The sequence below is a fragment of the Cebus imitator genome, unplaced genomic scaffold (genome assembly GCF_001604975.1).
Source record: "Cebus imitator isolate Cc_AM_T3 unplaced genomic scaffold, Cebus_imitator-1.0 Scaffold24, whole genome shotgun sequence".
Taxonomy (NCBI): Eukaryota; Metazoa; Chordata; class Mammalia; order Primates; family Cebidae; genus Cebus; species Cebus imitator.
In genome coordinates, this window is record NW_016107339.1 from 14,561,377 (window position 1) to 14,569,681 (window position 8,305).

Consider the following 8,305-nt stretch of genomic DNA (forward strand, 5'->3'; position numbering starts at 1 on the left):
TTCTCTTGCCTCAGCCTCCTGAGTAGCTGGGATTACAGGCACGCGCCACCATGCCCAGCTGATTTTTTTAATTTTTAGTACAAAGTTTCACTATATTGCATAGGCTGGTCTCAAACTCCTGAGCTCAAGCAATCCGCCTGCCATCTTCTCTCCAAGTGCTGGAGTTATAGGCTTGAGCCACCACACCCAGCCTATAAGGTATTTTAAAACCCACACGCTTTTATATTTCTTTTTTTTTTTTCTTTTTAAGATGGGGTTTCGCCATGATGGCCAGGCTAGTCTTGAACTCCTGACCTCAGGTGATCCACCCACCTCGGCCCCCCAAAGTGCTAGGATTACAGGAGTGAGCCACCACGCCTGGCCACTGTTTTATATTTCTAACATAGGTTAGGATACTATTCTCCATGAAATAGGGTACAAGTGTGTGAAATGCAGATAAGAATCCTGTCCCCGCTGGCCTGACAGGGAAGTGAGCACTTCCTATGGCAGATTATATAAGAAAATACTCCTCAGGCAGATGCTTATGAAGACTCTGGGCGCCTGTAGGTGAGTGAGAGAGCCCTTGTTTTCTTCCATGTGGAAGGAAAATCCAGTGCCTAGGTGAGATGTTAAGAAATTTAAAAGGGGCTGGGTGTGCTGGCTCATACCTATAATCCCAGTACTTTGAGAGGCCAAGGCAGGTGGATCACGAGGTCAGGAGTTCCAGACCAGCCTGGCCAACATAGTGAAACCCCATCTCTACTAAAAATATAAAAATTAGCCGGGCGTGGTGGCAGGTGCCTGTAATCCCAGTTATTCTGGAGGCTGAGGCAGGAGAATTGCTTGAAACCGGGAGGCAGAGGTTGTAATGAGCTGAGATCGCACCACTGCACTGCAGCCTGCGTGACAGAGTAAGATTCCATCTCGAAAAAAAAAAGTTAAAGACTGTGGGCTGAGGGCCACATTCATTTGCAGTTAGAGATTTGTTTTACTTTCAACTGCTTCTCTAAGAAATGTTTTGATAATTTATTCTATCTGATGGAAGTAGTAGAATAATCCCAGTATATGTCAAGGCATGGCATAATTTTGTTATATTTTATCCAGAATTTGTGATCAGTAATGTAATATTTAATTTTTTTTATTTAGAGACATTTGTAAAACCACACAAAAGTAGAGAAAATCGTTTAATCAACCCCATGTACCCAACGTCCAATTCTGACAGTTATCAAGGTGTTGCCACATTGGCTTCTGTTCCTTTTTTCTTTTCCTTTCTTTTGCTGAAGTATTTTAAAGCAAATCCCGGGGCCGGGCACAGTGGCTCACACTTGTAATCCCAGCACTTTGGGAGGCCAGGGTGGGCGAATTGCAAGGTCAGGAGATCGAGACCATCCTGGTCATGGTGAGACCTGTCTCTACTAAAATACAAAAAAATAGCCGGGCGTGGTGATGTACCTGTAGTCCCAGCTACTCAGGAGGCTGAGGCGGGGAATCACTTGAACCTGGGAGATGGAGGTTGCAGTGAGCTGAGATCGTGCTACTGCGCTCCAGCCTGGCGACAGAGCCAGACTCTGTCTCAGAAAAAAGAAAAGAAAATCCCAGACCTCATGACATTTTCCCCTACATTAAGTATGCATCTCATTCTTTTTTTTTTTTAATTAATTTATTTTTTTTTCTAAAAAAAAAGAAAGAAAAAAAAGAATTAAAAAAAAAGAATGAAGGAGAGGAAGAAAGAGAAAGAGGAAGAGGGAGAGAGAACGGGGGTGTTGCTTTATTGCCCCGGCTAGAAAGCAGTCCAAAAATGGGTATGCCTATAATTGTGCTTAATAATAGAGACATGAAAAAAAAAAATGAGGGAAGAAAACAACAAGCAGCCAACCAATATTTCATTTAAACCTGTAAATAGATGTGATGTCGTACTGATAAGTGTGTATATTTTGTGCATCCAAAGTGGAGAGTTCTATAAATGTTAAGTTTACTTGTTCCGGATCTGAGTTCAAATCCTGGATATCGTAGTTAATTTTCTGTCTTATTGATCTGTCTAATATTGATGTTGAAGTCTCCCACCATTATTGTGTGGGAGTCTAAGTCTCTTTATAAGTCTTATATATCTGGGTATTCCTGTATTGGGTGCGTATATATTTAGGATCTTTAGCTCTTCTTGTTACATTGATCCTTTTATCATTATGTAATATCCTTCTTTGCTTCTTTTGATCTTTGTCGCTTTAAAGCAACTCCTGCTTTTTATTTATTTATTTATTTTTGCTCTCCATTTGGTCGGTAAATCTTTCTGCATCCCTTTGAGTCTTTGTGTATCCTTGCATGTGAGATGGATCTGGATGCAGCATACCGATGGGTTTTGGCTTTTTTTTGCCTGTCTGTGTCTTTGGATTGGGGGATTTAGTCGATTTAAATTTAGAATTAATAATAATATATGTGAGTTAATACTGCCATTTAATGTTAGCTGGCTGTTTTGCCTATTAGTTGATGTAAATTCTTGATTATGTTGATGCTCTTTACTTTTTGGTATGTTTTAGAAAGGCTGATACTGGTTGTTCCTTTCTATGTGTAGTGGTTCTTTCAGAAGCTCTTGTAAAGCAGGCCTAGTGGTGATGAAATCTCTGAGTGCTTTCTTGTTCACAAAAGATTTTATTTTTCCTTCGCTTATGAAGCTTAGTTTGGCTGGATGTAAAATTCTGGGTTGAAAGTTCTTTTCTTTAAGGATGTTGAATATTGGCCCCCACTCTCTTCTAGCTTGTAGGGTTCTGCTGAGAGATCTGCTGTGAGTCTGATAGGCTTCCCTTTATGGGTAACCCGACCTTTCTCTCTGGCTGCCCTCAGTATTTTCTCCTTCATTTCAACCCTAGTGAATCTGGCCATTATGTGCCTTGAGGTTGGCCTTCTTGAGGAATATCTTTGTGGTGTTCTCTGTATTACGTGGAAATGAATATTGTCCTGCCTTGCTAGGTTGGGAAAGTTTTCCTGAATAATATCCTGAAGCTTATTTTTCAGCTTGGATTGATTCTCTTTGTCACATTCAGGTACACCTATCAAGCACAGATTAGGTCTTTTCACATAGTCCCATATTTCTTGGAGACTTTGCTCGTTCCTTTTTATTCTTTTTTCTCTTGTCTTGCCTTCTCTTATTTCATTGAGTTCATCTTCAATCTCTGATATCCTTTTTTCTGCTCGATCGATTCAGCTGTTAAAACTTGTGCATAGTTCACGAAGTTCTCATGTTGTGTTTTTCAGCTCCATTAATTCACTTATATTCCTCTCTAAATTGTGTATTCTTGTTAACATTTCGTCAAACCTTTTTTCAAAGTTCTTAGTTTCTTTGCATTGGGTTAGAACAAGTTCTTTTAATTCACAGAAGTTTCTTAGTATCCACCTTTTGAAGGCTGCTTCTGTTAATGGAACACACTCGTTCTCCATCAGGCCTTGTTCCGTTGCTGATGAGGAACTGTGATCCCCTGTAGAGGGAGAGGCGTTCTGATTTTGGGTATTCTCAGGCTTTTTAGGCTGTTTTCTTCCCTTCGTTATAAATTTATCCATCTGTGGTCTTTATAATTACCGTCTTTGTAACTGGGTTTCTGAGTGGACGTCCAACTTGTTGATTCCCAGCGCTAAAATCTGAGCAACCCACTGCGCCGGCCAAAACAGCAGCATTATGATTGATGGTGCTTTTCTGACTCTGCACCAAGAACCACTGTACCAAGGCAGCGGCAAAACCGCCTCACCAGCTGCAAGACTTGCGCTGGCGACCCGTGGGGCTCCTCCGCTGGGAATCTCCTGGTGGGTGAGCAACAAAAATTCGTCTGAAAGTGTGGCGTCCTCTCATTCTCTGCGCTTTCACTGGGAGCTACAATCCCGAGCTGCTAGTGATCAGCCATCTTGAATCTCTCTGCATCTCATTCTTTTTTTTTTTTTTTTTGAGACGGAGTTTCACTGTTGTTACCCAGGCTGGAGTGCAATGGCGCGATCTCGGCTCACCGCAACTTCCACCTCCTGGGTTCAGGCAATTCTCCTGCCTCAGCCTCCTGAGTAGCTGGGATTACAGACACTCACGACCATGCCCAGCTAATGTTTTGTATTTTTAGTAGAGACGGGGTTTCACCATGTTGACCAGGATGGTCTTAATCTCTTGACCTCGTGATCCACCCGCCTCGGCCTCCCAAAGTGCTGGGATTACAGGCTTGAGCCACCACGCCCGGCCCATCTCATTCTTTAAAATGAACTTTTGGCTGGGTGCAGCGGCTCATGCCTATAATCCCAGCACTTTGGGAGGCCGAGGCAGGTGGATCACCTGAGGTGAGGAGTTTGAGACCAGCCTGGCCAACATAGCAAAATTCCATCTCTACTAAAAAAAAAAATAATAGCAGGGCATGGTGGCAGGCACCTGTAATCCCAGCTACTCAGGAGGATGAGACAGGAGAATCACATGAACCCAGAAGGCAGAGGCTGCAGTGAACCAAGATGGTGCCACTGCACTCCAGCCTGGGCACAGAGTGAGATCCATCTCAAAATAAATAAATAAAAATAGTACAATGAGGCCAGGCACAGTGGCTTACGCCTGTAATCCCAGCACTTTGGGAGGCCAAAGTGGCTGGATCACAAGGTCAGGAGTTTGAGACCAGCCTGACAAACATGGTGAAACCCTGTCTCTACTAAAAATACAAAAATTAGGAGTAGTGGTGTGCATATGTAATCCCAGCTACTTGGGAGACTGAGGCAAGAGAATCACTTGAACCTGGGAGGTGGAGGTTGCAGTGAGCCAAGATAGTGCCATTGTACTCCATCCTGGGCGACAGAGGGAGATTCTGACTCACAAAAATAGTAACAACAAAATGAACTTTTGGTTATATAACCATAATGCCAATGCAGACCCAAAAGATTAACAATAACTCTGTGTCATCTTAATACTGTCATTATCCAAGTTACATCAAATGTGTCAAAAATATTTATAGGTGATTTGTTTGAATCAGGATCCCAAGAGAATCTATACAGTGGCTTTTTTTTTTTTTCTTGTTGTAGAGACAGGGTCTCACTGTTGTCCAGGTTGGTCTCTAACTCCTGGGATCGTGCAGTCCCTTCTGCCTTAGCAGAGTGGCTAGGATTACAGGCATGTACCACCACACTTGGGTCACATTGCACTTTGATATCTCTTAAATAACTTAATCTACAGTAGTCCACCTCTTCTTCCCTTTGTTTTTTTAAATGCCATCTATGCAGAAACAGGGTTATTTGTCCAGTAGAACATCCCACTCTCCTGATTTGTCAGTTTGCTTTGTCAGTGTCATTTAATTTCTTCCTCCATCCCTGTATTTTCAGTTATTAAACCTCTGAAGGTTTGGTTGGATTCAGATTCCATTTTGGAGGAGTAAGCGTCCTTCCTAAGTGCTTCCTATTGTACCTGCACTGCTTGTCCCTCTGAGTTAAGCTGTGATTGAGAAGTGGGTTCAGATGGCCATAGCCTGACTCTCTTGGAAGTTTCCTCTCTCTTGGAAGTTTCCCCATCCACCTTTCTTTTTTTTTTTTTTTTGAGATTGGAGTCTCGCTCTGTCACCTAGGCTGGAGTGTAGTGGTGCAATCTCAGCTCACCGAAACCTCCGCCTCCCAGGCTCAAGTGATTCTCCTGCCTCAGCCTCCCGAGTAGCTGGGATTACAGGCACACGGCACCATGCCTGGCTAATTTTTGTATTTTTAGTAGAGATGGGGTTTCACCATACCGGCCGGGCTGGTCTTGAACTCCTGACCTCAGATGATCCACTTGCCTCGGCCTCCCAAAGTGCTGGGATTACAGGCGTGAGCCACCACACCCGCACATCAACCTTTCAACTGACAGTTTGATCAAGATGAGTTTTGTCTGATTCAGTTATTTCATGAGGGGTTGCAAAAAGGTGATTTTGAAATTCTGTTATTTCTTCATTTATTAATTGGAATTCCTCAGTAAAAAGCTCATCAGCTGGGCACGGTGGCTCATGCCTGTAATCCTAGCACTTTGGGAGGCCTAGGTGGCAGATCATCTGAGCTAAGGAGTCTGAGACCAGCCTGGCTAACATGGCAAAACCTCATCTCTACTAAAAAATACAAAAATTAGGCCAGGCACAGTGGCTTACACCTATAATCCCAGCACTGTGGGAGGCTAAAGTGTGTGGATCACCTGAGCTCAGTAGTTCAATACCAGGCTGGCCAACGTGGTGAAACCTTGTCTCTACTGAAAATACAAAAAATTAGCCAGGCATGGCGGTGGACACCTGTAATCCTAGCTACTCAGGAAGGTTGCAGTGAGCCGAGATGGCCCCATTGCACTCCAACCTGGGTGACAGAGCAAGACTCCATCTCAAAAAAAAAAAAAAAAAAAAAATACAAAAGTTAGCTGAGCATGGTGGTGCAAGCCTGTGGTCCCAGCTACTCAGGAGGCTGAGGCACAAGAATCATTAGAGCCAGGGAGGCGGAGGTTGCAGGGAGCTGAGATCGCACCACTGCACTCCAGCCTGGGCAACAGAGCAAGACTGTCTCAATAAATAAAAAAAAATAAAAATTCATCAAGGCTATTTGGTTACCCTGAAACGTGACTTATATAGGAAAGGCAGGATAAATGCTTAATTTTCCCCTTTAATTAGCAGTTTTGAGAGTAAACTGATATAATACTTTCCCTTGGTTAGTTAACCACATTGTTTCTTCATGGGACATACATACAGAGGTCCTGTGGGAAGCAGGGGTAGAGCAATATAGGTACTGTGGTTGTGGGGTTGGCCTTTCTAATGCAGATCAGCAAACAGATGTGAAGCAAGGAAAAATGGAGTACAGCATCTGCAGCAATTAGGATGTCAGCTGCATGTCTAATACCACTAAAAACTGTCATCAGGTTCAGTGGCTTATGCCTATAATCTCAGTATTTTGGGAGGCTGAGGCAGGAGGATCGCTCCAGGCCAGGAGTTAGAGATCAGCCTGGGTAACATAGTGAGACCCCATCTCCACAAAAAATAAAACTAACTGGGCATGGTGGTGCATGCCTGTAGTCCAAACTACTCAGGAGGCTGAGGCAGGAGGACCATTTGAGCCCAGGAGTTCGAGGCTGCATAAGCGATGATGGTGCCTCAGCCTGGGTAACAGAGTGAGACTCTTGTCTCTAAATAAATGAACATTGCACATCTTACAAAGTTTTGCTGACAATTTTATTTACCAGAAATAGTGGAATACAGAGAAATGACGCTCTGAGTGTCTGATCCATGACCTGAAGCAGGAGCATCGGGGAACAAACTTCTCGAACACCAAACTGAGGAAGGAAGTGGCTTTTTCTTCAGCCGGGAGCTGCGGGGGGCTACAGCCTCATTCACTGAGCTCCCCAAGCTGCAGCTTCTCTCCCCTTTTATAGGCTTACAATGCTAAAGGGGAAACTGAGGTGGAACTATGTCAGTGTCCATTTGCTGGACGTCCAAACTTACGATCTTTTGGCTTCACTGATTTGCTAACTCATATGCAGCATGAGTGGGGACTGTCAGGGAAGGGGGCTTACAGAGACAAGACAAAAGCAACAAGCTGGCTGTTGGCAGAGGTGTTTCCAGGAGGGAGTCTGGTCCATGGAGACATGGGGGTGTGAACCAGTGCCGGGCTCCAGCTGGCAAGGATAACATTGATTTTCGGCTCTTTCAAGGTTAACCGATAGCAGAGACGCTGGGAACAAAAAAGGAATCATTTTCCCAGCTCTTTGGTATTCTATTTCATTTTTTTTTTTCTTCTTCACCCTCCTTTCCATCTGGAAGGCGGAAGGAGAGGGAGGAGGTGAAATTGAAGGATGTGAGGGGGTCTCCCATCTCAGAACCACTGCCTGGTAGAAACAGAAGTAGCGGGAGGCTTGAGAGAGAGACACCACCTTCCTGGCGAGGTGTGATGCCTCAGATCTGTAATCCTAGCACTTTGGGAGACAGAGGCAGGATGATCAAATTTAAGGGCAGCCTGGGCAACATAGTGAGACCCCATGTCTAAAAAATTTAAAAATTAGGCCGGACATGGTGGCTCACGCCTGTAATCCCAGCACTTTGGGAGGCCGAGGCGGGCATATCATGAGGTCAGGAGATTGAGACCATCCTGGCTAACATGGTGAAACCCCATCTCTACTAAAAATACAAAAAATTAGCTGGGTGTGGTGGCACGCTCCTGTAGTCCCAGCTACTTGGGAGGCTGAGGCAGGAGAATCGCTTGAACCTAGGAAGCGAAGGTTTCAGTGAGCCGAGATCACACCACTGTACTCCAGCCTGGGTGACAGAGTGAGACTCTATCTCAAAAAAAAATTTTTTTTAATTAGCCAGGCGGGCAGGCATGC